Source organism: Thamnophis sirtalis, unplaced genomic scaffold (assembly GCF_051295495.1).
Source record: "Thamnophis sirtalis isolate CommonGarterSnake01/CBP01778 unplaced genomic scaffold, rThaSir2_p1.2 scaffold_3, whole genome shotgun sequence".
NCBI lineage: Eukaryota > Metazoa > Chordata > Lepidosauria > Squamata > Natricidae > Thamnophis > Thamnophis sirtalis.
Window position 1 is genome coordinate 1370919 of NW_028261383.1, and position 13752 is coordinate 1384670.

Here is a 13752-nt window from a genome sequence, read left to right on the forward strand (position 1 = left end):
CACACACAGACACATAGAAAAAAATAATCTTTTCTTTGTTGGCAGCGTTCCAAATAGTTCTTTCTCCCCATCCATTCTGCACGCTGGAAGTGGGGCTGCCTCTCCTCCTTTGGGGGAGGGGGGGGGAGAGAGAGATTGTTGTTTTAATGAGCCCAGACACTTTTTTCCTCTTCGGGAACTCCGCTCAAAGTTCCAGTAACTTCTAGCAGCAACACAGAGTTGGCTTTTTCCTGCCTGCCGAAAGATTTTATGGCTGTTTCCTCCTAAGTGGATAAGAAATCTTTCATTTTCCTCCCAGAAGCTTTTCATTCAGTGACGGTCACATCTTACAGTCATCTGCAACAGCCGCTGGGGCAGAGGTTATGGGATGCCCCTCCCTCCTGAGAACTTAAATGGGAGGAGGGGTCTCTGAGTGAGGGGGGGTTTCTGCAGAGACTCACATTCTTGGGTGGGTCAGCTGCCAATCACCAGAGCCCTGGAGGGGGGCAGGAAAGAGGGGAGTTTGGGGGAGCAGCCAAGGTCTCAAGCTTCTTCCCAAGGAGGCAACAGAACAGGGAAAGAAGCCTGAAAATGCTGCTCAGCCCCTGCAAAATGGGAATGGTTTTTTTATTTTATTTATCTGTCTTTATTATTTTTACAAATAACTCAAAGAAGGGAACACATCTTCCTCCGCCTATTCTCCTCACAACAGCACTGTGAGGTGGGCTAGGCTGAGAGAGCAACTGGCCCAAGGTCACCCATCTGGCTTTCATGGCGAAGAGGGGACTGGAACCCATGGCCTCAGGCTTCCTAACGCAGGGCCTTAACCACTAGGCCATACTGGATGTCCTGGGTGTTTCCGTCCCTTTCCCTCTGCTCCCGTCCCCCTACTCAATCCTGCTTAGGCCCAGAGAAGTGCCCCAGTAATGGTATCCTCTTCACCACCTGTTAGGTAGCGGAAGCACATCCGCAGAAGGTCCATGATGATGTCTGGGTGGGTGGGCGGAGCCTCGTAATGCCGCCACTACCATAAATATTTATTTTTACTCCCAGGAACTTTTCACTCAGGTATCATCAGGTCTTAAGACTGATCTGGAACAGCCACTGGGGCAGAAGTCACATGATGACCCTCCATCTGAGAATGAAAATTGGGTGGGGGTCTCTGAGCATGGAGGGGTCTTCTCACATTCCTTTGTTTCCTAATCCCCAGAGACCCCAAGACAGGAAAGAAGAGAGTTTGGGGGAGCAGCTCAGATCTCCTGCTTGTTCCCAACACAATGCAACAGGGAAACAAGGCTGAAAATGTTGCCCAGCAACTGCGGAATAGAAATGATTTGATTTTTTTCCTACTTATATCCGGCTTTATTTTTTTTACAAATAAGTCAGTGGTGGGTTGCAGGCGATACTGCCCGGAGCACCGGGGACCGTTCCCGTACGGTGCCCCGGAGGGCCCACCCGCCTGCCCTCCTTACCTGTCTTTAAACTCTTCAGCGATTTCGTGCCTGCGCAATGCTCTGCCGAGCAGCCGGAGCATTGCGGAGGCGTCGCTGGATGGTAAGAAACATGCGCAATGCACACGGGCACTGCACGCATTCATGTGGAGGACGCCGGGCCCCTTTGCAACCGTACCAGTTGCAACGGGATCCGGAACCCACAACTGAAATAAGTCAAGGCACTGAACATATCCCACCCACCTTCCTTCCCATCTCTGGAGGGACCTGAAAATGGCTCTGCATGGACGGTTGCCATCCGACCTGACTGAGCTGGAGAGGATTTGCAAGGAAGAAGGGCAGAAAATCCCCCGATCCAGATGTGCAAATCTTGTCACTTTATATACAAAAAGACTGGAGGCTGTAACTGCTGCCAAAGGTGCTTCAACAAAGAAAATGAGTGAACGGTCTGAATACTTATGCTAATGTCTCATTTCAGTTTTTTTTTTTCTTTTTTAATTCATTTGAAAACATTTCTAAAATTCTGTTCTCATTTCTCATTATGGGGAACCGAGTGTAGATTTAATGAGGGGAAAAATGAAATTCAACAACTGCACAATCAGGCTGCAGCATAACAAAATGGGCAAAAGGCCTGAATGTCCAAAGTGAGGTGGGGTCCCATTAATCCCGAGCGTGTCAGGCACATTTAGGCAGCCACCCATCATCTGCCCTTAAGAGCAGGGGCTCCATCCGAATCGCCAAGAGATTTTTCCTAAAGTTAATGGAAAATCTGCTCCTTTTCATTCAATCCCAAAGTCGGAAGTATCCAGCGAGGGAGGAGGGAGCCAAAAGAACCAAGATGGCGGCTGTTTTAAAGGGAAACACACATAAAGCTAGAAAGCAGCAGGATTTTGTCTGCAGAGCATGGCACCATCTTGACTCACTCCATGCTCTAAAAACACTCTTCTTGACTATTTGGAACACATCTTTTATTAAGTATTATATTCACAGATCAAAGAAATACAATTCAGTATTTCTGTGAATATACTGTATGTATGTGTTTCTACATATGAAAGGTAATGTGAAAAAAAGGGGGGGAATCCCTCCAAAATAAGATGGGATAATGGGGCACTGAGTGTAGATTTAATGAGAAAAAAATGAATTTTGTTTTTATTAAGGATTTACTTTTATTAAGGATTATATTCAGAGATCAAAGAAAGAAACTCAATACAATATGTACAGTATACCTGTGAATATACTGTGCGTTTGTACATTGTATGAAAGACAATGTGAAAAAAGCAAAAAAAAAACTACCAAAATAGACAGTAAGAAAAATAAACTTTCCCTCTTCATCCTCAGCCAGCAGATTCAACATCAACATTTTATCTCTAAAGAAGCTACCAGATGCATCTTCCTTCCATCCCTCGCTCCATTTTCTCCTGTCTAAATCGTCATTCTCCTCATTGATCAATAAAGGCCCAGTAAGAATTAAGAAAAATACTTAGGTGTTTTGACTGTTACAACTTAATTATTCTAAGTGTCAGGAAATTTCTCCTTAGTTCTAGGTTGCCTCTCTCCTTGATTACTTTTCATCCGTTGCAATCATTTGCTTGAAATGTCTAGGAAATAGTGGCCAGCATTTTCTTGGGCTAAACACCCGTCTGGCCGAGGAGCCAAGACAGGCGAGGAATATGGGCGAAGAGCTGAGTCGTGGGCGTGAGGACGAGCACAAATGCAAGGTGAGGGAGGCCAGCGGGTGAAGAGCAGCAAGGCTGTGGGCATTAGGGGAAGGGGAAGGGAGGGGCCAGCCAGGGGTGGAATCAGCTGGTTTGCTAATCTGCCCCAAAGGTTAGCTACCTGTTACGTCCTTTTGCCTCATTGTGTATTCTCTGATGGGGTTTGAGGTTGCTTCAATAGAAAAAACAATATTTTGCCCAAACCAACATTTTTTAGGATTTCCCTCCTGTCACTGTGTGATGTTTTTGGTGACTTATAAGATGTGACATTGGGAAAAAAACCACACGTTTTCACATTGTTCATAACTAAATCGGTTTATCTCTGGTATGCACTTTCTGATGCATTTTGAACATTGGTTTGCAATGAAGAGGTTTCTCACGCTCTGGACCCTTGTGTGGCTACTCTCCTGTGTGATTTCGGGTGTGGATGTGGAGGGCTGAAGGTTGGGCAAAACATTCACCACCATCCAAACATTTATATGGTTTCTATCCAGTGTGGATTCGCTGATGCATCACAAGAGAATCTTTCTGTGAAAAACTTTTATCACACGCTGAGCATTTATGGGGCTTTTCTCCTGTATGCATTCGGCTGTGACTTCTAAGGGAAGATGACTGAGCAAACGCTTTCCCACAGTCCAAACATTTGTAGTTTTTTTCCCCTGTGTGAATTTTTATATGCACTCTAAGGTTTGATTTGCTATTATAAAGTTTTCCACATTCGTTACACTGATATGGTTTCTCCCCTGTGTGGGTTTTATGATGTGTCCAAAGTCCATTCTGATAAGGAAAAGATTTTCCACATTCTAGGCAGCTGTATGGCTTCTCTCCCGTGTGGACTCTCTGATGCTTTCCAAGGTTTCCTTTATAGGAGAAGCATTTCCCACACTCCGCACACTTGTATGGCTTCTCCCCTGTGTGGATTCGTTCATGAATCTGAAGCTCACTTTGTGTAACAAAACATTTCCCACACCCCCCACATTCATAGGGTTTCTCTCCTTTGTGACGCATCTGGTGTTTCTTAAGGTTAGCAGAAAGCATAAATAGTTTCCCACATTCTGGGCATTCAAAGGGTTTCTCTCCAGTGTGAATTCTCTGATGTCGCACCAGGTTTCCTTTCAGGGTAAAACATTTCCCACATTCGAGGCACTTTTCATTTTTCTCCCCTATGTGTATTTTCACATGACTCCGAAGACCTGCACTCTGGTTGAAACATTTTCCACACTCAAAGCATTTGTAAGACTTTTTCCCATGAGTCTGCTTATGGGACCAAAGACCTGCCTTCTGAGAAAAACTCTTCCCACATTCCCAACACTTGTAAGTTTTCTCTGCTGAGTGGATTCCCTCGTGGATTCTGAGATGGGCTTTTCCACGGAAAAATTTCCCACATTCCAGACATTGGTAAGGTTTCTCTCCAGTGTGGATTTTCTGATGCGTAAGAAGCCTTGACTTTTGTTGAAAGCATAAGTCACATTCCTCACATTTATAGGGTTTTAGATTTTTGGAGTTTTTCCCAAAGGAAGATTCCTCACCCTCCAAACGTTGACTGGATCCACTTCCCACGTGGACTTTCCGGTGGGTCAAAAGGAGGGACCTGCAAGCAAAGGATTCCCCACACTCTGAGCATTCATGGGTTCTTTTGGCCGTTCTTGGAGGGCTGTTTGAGTCTGGTGGGGGATCCAAGAGTTTCCCACGCTTCATGCTTGCCCTTTGGCTGCTGCCTTGGGCTGAATTTCTACTATCTCTTGACAGTTGCCTTTCAAGTAAACCTTTGGTCACAGCTGTTTTCCTGCTGGCGGAACAAAAAAGAAGATGAGAACATTATTTGCTTTGGAGAAACACAGAAAATCACAAAATTGTTGAGAGCCAGATGCTGCCATTTGTAAAGTGCTCAGAGAATGCTGTAATGCACTATGTGTCTAAGTCGAAATGCCATTCCTATTGCTAATAACAACGGTCCTCAAACTACGGGCCGTGGGCTGCATATGGCCCACCAAAGCCATTAATTCGGCCCACACAGAACTATGAGGCTGCCCGGAATATATCGCCCTGCTCACCTTCAGCCAAGTGCAGAACTTAACTTTGTTTTTACCCATTTTTGGCCTGAAGAATGCTTGGGGCGGGGGGGGATATGAACAATTGTCTGCACAAATGCCCCAGGAGTCAAAAAATTGGCCCATTTTCTTCTCCCCTACCCCCAGAAAATATTAAGAGAAAGAGATAGAGAGAGGGAGGGAGGGAGAGAGACACTGACTTGTTGATTGTAAGCTCCTTGGGGCTGAGAAGAGTTACTGTAAAACTGAGTTTCCTGAAGTGGACCACTAGACTCCCAAGGAATTTAAAAAATGGTCTAGTAAGAAGAAAAGTTAACCAAAAGAGCAACATGCAAACAAAAGCAAATGAAACACCCGCAGGAGCAAAACAAACCAAAGTTTAATTTGTGTGCATTGTTTAATGCAGTGGTCTCCAACCTTGGCAACTTTAAGACCTGTGGACTTCAACTCCCAGAGTTCCTCAGCCAGCTAGGACCAGCTAGCCATGCCCACCCAGCCGGTCTGGCCCCCCAATAGTCTGAGTGACAGTGAATTGGCCCCTGTTTAAAAGGTTTGGGGATCCCTGGCTAATAACAACTGCAACAGTGAGGCCAGAATTGCAGTTCTTGAGCAAAGCGGTTAATGCGATGTCCCGTGTAATGACCACTTTTCTCAAGAAATGAGTTTGCAGCCCAGTTGTAGTCGTAACTCGAGGACTGCCTATAGGAAACAAAAAGTCAAGGCAAAAACTTTTCACTGCATTGCAAAGAGCTGCTGATTCTGTTCTTCAGAGGAATCATTGAGTCTCTCATGTGCATCTCCATAATTGTCTGGTTTGGCTCTGCAACCCAACAAGAGAGACACAGACTTCAGAGGAGAATTAGAACTGCAGAAAAAACAATGGCTGCCAACCTGCCTTCCATGGAGGACCCGTAAACTGCACAAGTCAAAAAGAGGGCTGTGAAAATATCTACAGACCCCTCACATCCTGGACAGAAATTGCACATCAAGACAATTAGACACAAGAACAGTTTTTTCACAAATGCTACATTACTATTACTATTAGTCTTCTCATCGTTCCTATCACCCATCTCCTCCCACTTATGACTGCAAGACTGTAACTTAGTGGCTTTCATCCTTACATTGATATTGTTTCCTGATTGCTTATTTGTACCCTAGGACTCTCACTAAGTGTTGCATCTGATGATTCTTGATGAAAGTATCTTGTCCTTTTATGTACACTGAGAGCAGCTCCACCCGAGACAAATCCCTTGTGTGTCCATTCACACTTGGCCAATAAAGAATTCAATTCGTATTTCTAAATTCTAACTTTAATTCTATTCTATTCTGCAGCTTCCTAACAAGACCAGCCTCCAGTCCAAAGGGCTTTCAAAGGTGTCATTTGTGAACCTCCACATCGCAGCCCCTTTAGCACAAAACCAAACAATAATAATCGTTGGGTTTTTAAAGGTTTTCTTCCGTTTCGCCAAACAAAAGCAACCGAAAGCCAAAGAACATCCGCTTTCTCTCTCTCTTTAGATTAAGAAGAAAGAAAAAGGACCTTTTCCGGGTTGGGAGATCCTGAGCTCAGTTCAAAGCAACTTAACTCCCCCCCCCTTAAAGAACCCCCCAAACTGAACGGGGGAGGCGAGGAGCCTCTCTGGGGGTTTCCCTTCCATCCCCCCCATAATCCTTAGGGGAAAAGCTCCGTCTGTAGGGAGCCTTCCCTCTGTTCCCAGAGACGCCCAGTCCCAGCCCTCCCATCCCGGGATCCTCGCAGGGTCAGGGACCCTCTGGGGAAGAGGGGCCACTCCAGCTACCTTTCTCCTGCGAAGGAAAAGCCCTCCTGGCAGGAAGGGACCGCAGCGGAAGGAGCCCCAACTGTTCAAGGGGAGGCCGAGCGAGCCTCTCCGGAGGACTCAGCGGCCATGCTGAGCAGCGGAGGAAAACTCGGGGATGAACGCGCAGCCTCAGACGGAGACGGGAAGGCCGGGGCGGGGCTTCTACTCTCCCTTCGGGCTCCGCCTTCTGCAAGTAACCACGCCCCTTGCTCTCAGGAATCCGAACAGAAGGGACCTTGGAGGTCTTCTAGTCCAGCCCCCTCCTGAAGCAGGAGATCCTATCCCATTCCTCACAAGGGACCGTCCAGCCTCTTCTTAAAAGCCTCCAGTGATGAAGCACCCAAAACCTCTGAAGGCAAAGCTCTTCCACTGGTGAATTGTTCTCTTAGGAAGCGTCTCTTTAACTCCAGGTTGCTTCGCTCCTTGATTACTTTCCATCCATTGTTTCTTCTCCTGCCCTCTGGGGCTTTCTAGAATAATTACCCACTCACACACACAAACACATAGAAAAAAATAATCTTTTCTTTGTTGGCAGCGTTCCAAATAGTTCTTTCTCCCCATCCATTCTGCACGCTGGAAGTGGGGCTGCCTCTCCTCCTTGGGGGGGGGGGGAGAGATTGTTGTTTTAATGAGCCCAGACACTTTTTTCCTCTTCAGAAACTCCGTTCAAAGTTCCAGTAACTTCTAGCAGAAACACAGAGTTGGCTTTTTCCTGCCTGCCGAAAGACTTTATGGCTGTTTCCTCCTAAGTGGAAAAGAAATCTTTCATTTTCCTCCCAGGAGCTTTTCATTCAGTGACGGTCACACCTTACAGTCATCTGCAACAGCCGCTGGGGCAGAGGTTATGGGATGCCCCTCCCTCCTGAGAACTTAAATGGGGGAGGGGTCTTTGAGTGGGGGGGGGTTTCTGCAGAGACTCACATTCTTGGGGGGTCAGCTGACAATCACCAGAGGGGGGGGGGCAGGAAAGAGGAGAGTTTGGGGGAGCAGCCAAGGTCTCAAGCTTCTTCCGAAGGAGGCAACAGAAGAGGGAAAGAAGCCTGAAAATACTGCTCAGCCCCTGCAAAATGGGAATTGTATTTTTATTTTATTTATATCTGTCTTTATTATTTTTACAAATAACTCAAAGAAGGGAACACATCTTCCTCCGCCTATTCTCCTCACAACAGCACTGTGAGGTGGGCTAGGCTGAGAGAGCAACTGGCCCAAGGTCACCCATCTGGCTTTCATGGCGAAGAGGGGACTGGAACCCATGGCCTCAGGCTTCCTAACGCAGGGCCTTAACCACTAGGCCATACTGGATGTCCTGGGTTTCCCTTCCCTTTCCCTCTGCTCCCGTCCCCCTACTCAATCCTGCTTAGGCCCAGAGAAGTGCCCCAGTAATGGTATCCTCTTCACCACCTGTTAGGTAGTGGAAGCGCATCCGCAGAAGGTCCATGATGATGTCTGGGTGGGTGGGCGGAGCCTCGTAATGCCGCCACTACCATAAATATTTATTTTTACTCCCAGGAACTTTTCACTCAGGTATCATCAGGTCTTAAGACTGATCTGGAACAGCCACTGGGGCAGAAGTCACATGATGACCCTCCATCTGAGAATGAAAATTGGGTGGGGGTCTCTGAGCATGGAGGGGGGTCTTCTCACATTCCTTTGTTTCCTAATCCCCAGAGACCCCGAGACAGAAAAGAAGAGAGTTTGGGGGAGCAGCTCAGATCTCCTGCTTGTTCCCAACACAATGCAACAGGGAAACAAGGCTGAAAATGTTGCCCAGCAACTGCGGAATAGAAATGATTTGATTTTTTTCCTACTTATATCCGGCTTTATTTTTTTTACAAATAAGTCAGTGGTGGGTTGCAGGCGATACTGCCCGGAGCACCGGGGACCGTTCCCGTACGGTGCCCCGGAGGGCCCACCCGCCTGCCCTCCTTACCTGTCTTTAAACTCTTCAGCGATTTCGTGCCTGCGCAATGCTCTGCCGAGCAGCCGGAGCATTGCGGAGGCGTCGCTGGATGGTAAGAAACATGCACAATGCACATGGGCACTGCACGCATTCATGTGGAGGACGCCGGGCCCCTTTGCAACCGTACCTGTTGCAACGGGATCCAGAACCCACAACTGAAATAAGTCAAGGCACTGAACATATCCCACCCACCTTCCTTCCCATCTCTGGAGGGACCTGAAAATGGCTCTGCATGGACGGTTGCCATCCGACCTGACTGAGCTGGAGAGGATTTGCAAGGAAGAAGGGCAGAAAATCCCCCGATCCAGATGTGCAAAGTTTATTGCTTCATACCCAAAAAAGACTGGAGGCTGTAAATGCTGCCAAAGGTGCTTCAACAAAGTAACTGAGTGAAGGGTCTGAATATTTATGCCAATGTCTCGTTCCAGTTTTTTTTTTCTTTTTTAATTCATTTGAAAACATTTCTAAAATTCTGTTCTCATTTCTCATTATGGGGAACAGAGTGTAGATTTAATGAGGGGAAAAATGAAATTCAACAACTGCACAATCAGGCTGCAGCATAACAAAATGGGCAAAAGGCCTGAATGTCCAAAGTGAGGTGGGGTCCCATTAATCCCGAGCGTGTCAGGCACATTTAGGCAGCCACCCATCATCTGCCCTTAAGAGCAGCGGCTCCATCCGAATCGCCAAGAGATTTTTCCTAAAGTGAATGGAAAATCTGCTCCTTTCCATTCAATCCCAAAGTCGGAAGAGGGAGGAGGGAGCCAAAAGAACCAAGATGGCGGCTGTTTTAAAGGGAAACACACATAAAGCTAGAAAGCAGCAGGATTTTGTCTGCAGAGCATGGCACCATCTTGACTCACTCCATGCTCTAAAAACACTCTTCTTGACTATTTGGAACACATCTTTTATTAAGTATTATATTCACAGATCAAAGAAATACAATTCAGTATTTCTGTGAATATACTGTATGTATGTGTTTCTACATATGAAAGGTAATGTGAAAAAAAGGGGGGGAATCCCTCCAAAATAAGATGGGATAATGGGGCACTGAGTGTAGATTTAATGAGAAAAAAATGAATTTCGTTTTTATTAAGGATTTACTTTTATTAAGGATTATATTCAGAGATCAAAGAAAGAAACTCAATACAATATGTACAGTATACCTGTGAATATACTGTGCGTTTGTACATTGTATGAAAGACAATGTGAAAAAAGCAAAAAAAAAACTACCAAAATAGACAGTAAGAAAAATAAACTTTCCCTCTTCATCCTCAGCCAGCAGATTCAACATCAACATTTTATCTCTAAAGAAGCTACCAGATGCATCTTCCTTCCATCCCTCGCTCCATTTTCTCCTGTCTAAATCGTCATTCTCCTCATTGATCAATAAAGGCCCAGTAAGAATTAAGAAAAATACTTAGGTGTTTTGACTGTTACAACTTAATTATTCTAAGTGTCAGGAAATTTCTCCTTAGTTCTAGGTTGCCTCTCTCCTTGATTACTTTTCATCCGTTGCAATCATTTGCTTGAAATGTCTAGGAAATAGTGGCCAGCATTTTCTTGGGCTAAACACCCGTCTGGCCGAGGAGCCAAGACAGGCGAGGAATATGGGCGAAGAGCTGAGTCGTGGGCGTGAGGACGAGCACAAATGCAAGGTGAGGGAGGCCAGCGGGTGAAGAGCAGCAAGGCTGTGGGCATTAGGGGAAGGGGAAGGGAGGGGCCAGCCAGGGGTGGAATCAGCTGGTTTGCTAATCTGCCCCAAAGGTTAGCTACCTGTTACGTCCTTTTGCCTCATTGTGTATTCTCTGATGGGGTTTGAGGTTGCTTCAATAGAAAAAACAATATTTTGCCCAAACCAACATTTTTTAGGATTTCCCTCCTGTCACTGTGTGATGTTTTTGGTGACTTATAAGATGTGACATTGGGAAAAAAACCACACGTTTTCACATTGTTCATAACTAAATCGGTTTATCTCTGGTATGCACTTTCTGATGCATTTTGAACATTGGTTTGCAATGAAGAGGTTTCTCACGCTCTGGACCCTTGTGTGGCTACTCTCCTGTGTGATTTCGGGTGTGGATGTGGAGGGCTGAAGGTTGGGCAAAACATTCACCACCATCCAAACATTTATATGGTTTCTATCCAGTGTGGATTCGCTGATGCATCACAAGAGAATCTTTCTGTGAAAAACTTTTATCACACGCTGAGCATTTATGGGGCTTTTCTCCTGTATGCATTCGGCTGTGACTTCTAAGGGAAGATGACTGAGCAAACGCTTTCCCACAGTCCAAACATTTGTAGTTTTTTTCCCCTGTGTGAATTTTTATATGCACTCTAAGGTTTGATTTGCTATTATAAAGTTTTCCACATTCGTTACACTGATATGGTTTCTCCCCTGTGTGGGTTTTATGATGTGTCCAAAGTCCATTCTGATAAGGAAAAGATTTTCCACATTCTAGGCAGCTGTATGGCTTCTCTCCCGTGTGGACTCTCTGATGCTTTCCAAGGTTTCCTTTATAGGAGAAGCATTTCCCACACTCCGCACACTTGTATGGCTTCTCCCCTGTGTGGATTCGTTCATGAATCTGAAGCTCACTTTGTGTAACAAAACATTTCCCACACCCCCCACATTCATAGGGTTTCTCTCCTTTGTGACGCATCTGGTGTTTCTTAAGGTTAGCAGAAAGCATAAATAGTTTCCCACATTCTGGGCATTCAAAGGGTTTCTCTCCAGTGTGAATTCTCTGATGTCGCACCAGGTTTCCTTTCAGGGTAAAACATTTCCCACATTCGAGGCACTTTTCATTTTTCTCCCCTATGTGTATTTTCACATGACTCCGAAGACCTGCACTCTGGTTGAAACATTTTCCACACTCAAAGCATTTGTAAGACTTTTTCCCATGAGTCTGCTTATGGGACCAAAGACCTGCCTTCTGAGAAAAACTCTTCCCACATTCCCAACACTTGTAAGTTTTCTCTGCTGAGTGGATTCCCTCGTGGATTCTGAGATGGGCTTTTCCACGGAAAAATTTCCCACATTCCAGACATTGGTAAGGTTTCTCTCCAGTGTGGATTTTCTGATGCGTAAGAAGCCTTGACTTTTGTTGAAAGCATAAGTCACATTCCTCACATTTATAGGGTTTTAGATTTTTGGAGTTTTTCCCAAAGGAAGATTCCTCACCCTCCAAACGTTGACTGGATCCACTTCCCACGTGGACTTTCCGGTGGGTCAAAAGGAGGGACCTGCAAGCAAAGGATTCCCCACACTCTGAGCATTCATGGGTTCTTTTGGCCGTTCTTGGAGGGCTGTTTGAGTCTGGTGGGGGATCCAAGAGTTTCCCACGCTTCATGCTTGCCCTTTGGCTGCTGCCTTGGGCTGAATTTCTACTATCTCTTGACAGTTGCCTTTCAAGTAAACCTTTGGTCACAGCTGTTTTCCTGCTGGCGGAACAAAAAAGAAGATGAGAACATTATTTGCTTTGGAGAAACACAGAAAATCACAAAATTGTTGAGAGCCAGATGCTGTCATTTGTAAAGTGCTCAGAGAATGCTGTAATGCACTATGTGTCTAAGTCGAAATGCCATTGCTATTGCTAATAACAACGGTCCTCAAACTACGGGCCGCGGGCTGCATATGGCCAGCCAAAGCCATTAATTCGGCCCACACAGGACTATGAGGCTGCCCGGAATATATCGCACCGCTGACCTTCAGCCAAGTGCAGAACTTAACTTTGTTTTTACCCATTTTTGGCCTGAAGAATGCTTGTGGCGGGGGGGTGGGTGGGATACGAACAATTGTCTGCACAAATGCCCCAGGAGTCAAAAAATTGGCCCATTTTCTTCTCCCCTACCCCTAGAAAATATTAAGATAAAGAGATTAAAAGAGGGAGGGAGGGAGAGAGACACTGACTTGTTGACTGTAAGCTCCTTGGGGCTGAGAAGAATTATTGTAAAACTGAGTTTCCTGAAGTGGACCACTAGACTCCTAAGCAATTTAAAAAATGGTCTAGTAAGACTTCCGGGGGAGGATCCTGTCGTCGTCGGGGGCTCAATGGAGCTCCCCCCAGAGTTCTGGTCTGTATATCTAAAAGATCTATAGATATCTCCCCTTTTAGGCAGAAAGGGGCAGGGAGTAGCTCAGTCGTTAGAATCTCTTTGAAATTCACAGCCTTTTGTTTTTCGCTGTGAACAGAGAAGAGGTGCAACACAAAGCTGAGCTTTTTTTCTTTTACTCCAGCCAGATCTTCTCGGCTGTTTTTTTCAGCCCAAGGCAGATCATCCTCCCCCCTCAGAACAAATTTAAGCTATTTAAAATCGGTCGGGGCAGTGACCATTCCTGAAATCCTTTTTTGTTTATCATTATTTAAATACCAGCTTCAATCTAACCAAAAACTCCTTTGTTTAACTGTTTTTCAAAATGGCGATTTTATAACCTTCGCAGTTGATATATTTAATCAGCCCTGTTTTTCTGAAAACTTTTCTTTACTAATTGCCAAAGTTTACTCAAAGTATTTTATTGCAAATCAGGGTGTGCAGAGACTTTGTTTGTTCGCTTGTTTTTTTTTATAATGGCTCCCAAGTCAAAAAATTCCAAGCGTTTTCTTAACAATGCATCCCAAGTAATCGCGATAAAGCCACAGTCTTTGCCTTCTACGCCCCCTACTGGAGATTTGTTAATGAAAGAATTTCTTTTTGAAACTCTCAGAGAATTTAAAGAGGAAATAATGCAATTTATTTCGGAACTATGTGATCAATTGGATGCTAAGATTGCCC

At 45.4% G+C, this 13752-nt stretch overlaps 1 pseudogene; it reads right to left on the reverse strand.

Moving 5' to 3' along the window:
• Positions 1-2621: 2621 nt before the first annotated feature.
• Positions 2622-13144, reverse strand: LOC148046993 (uncharacterized; annotated as a pseudogene).
• Positions 13145-13752: the final 608 nt, after the last annotated feature.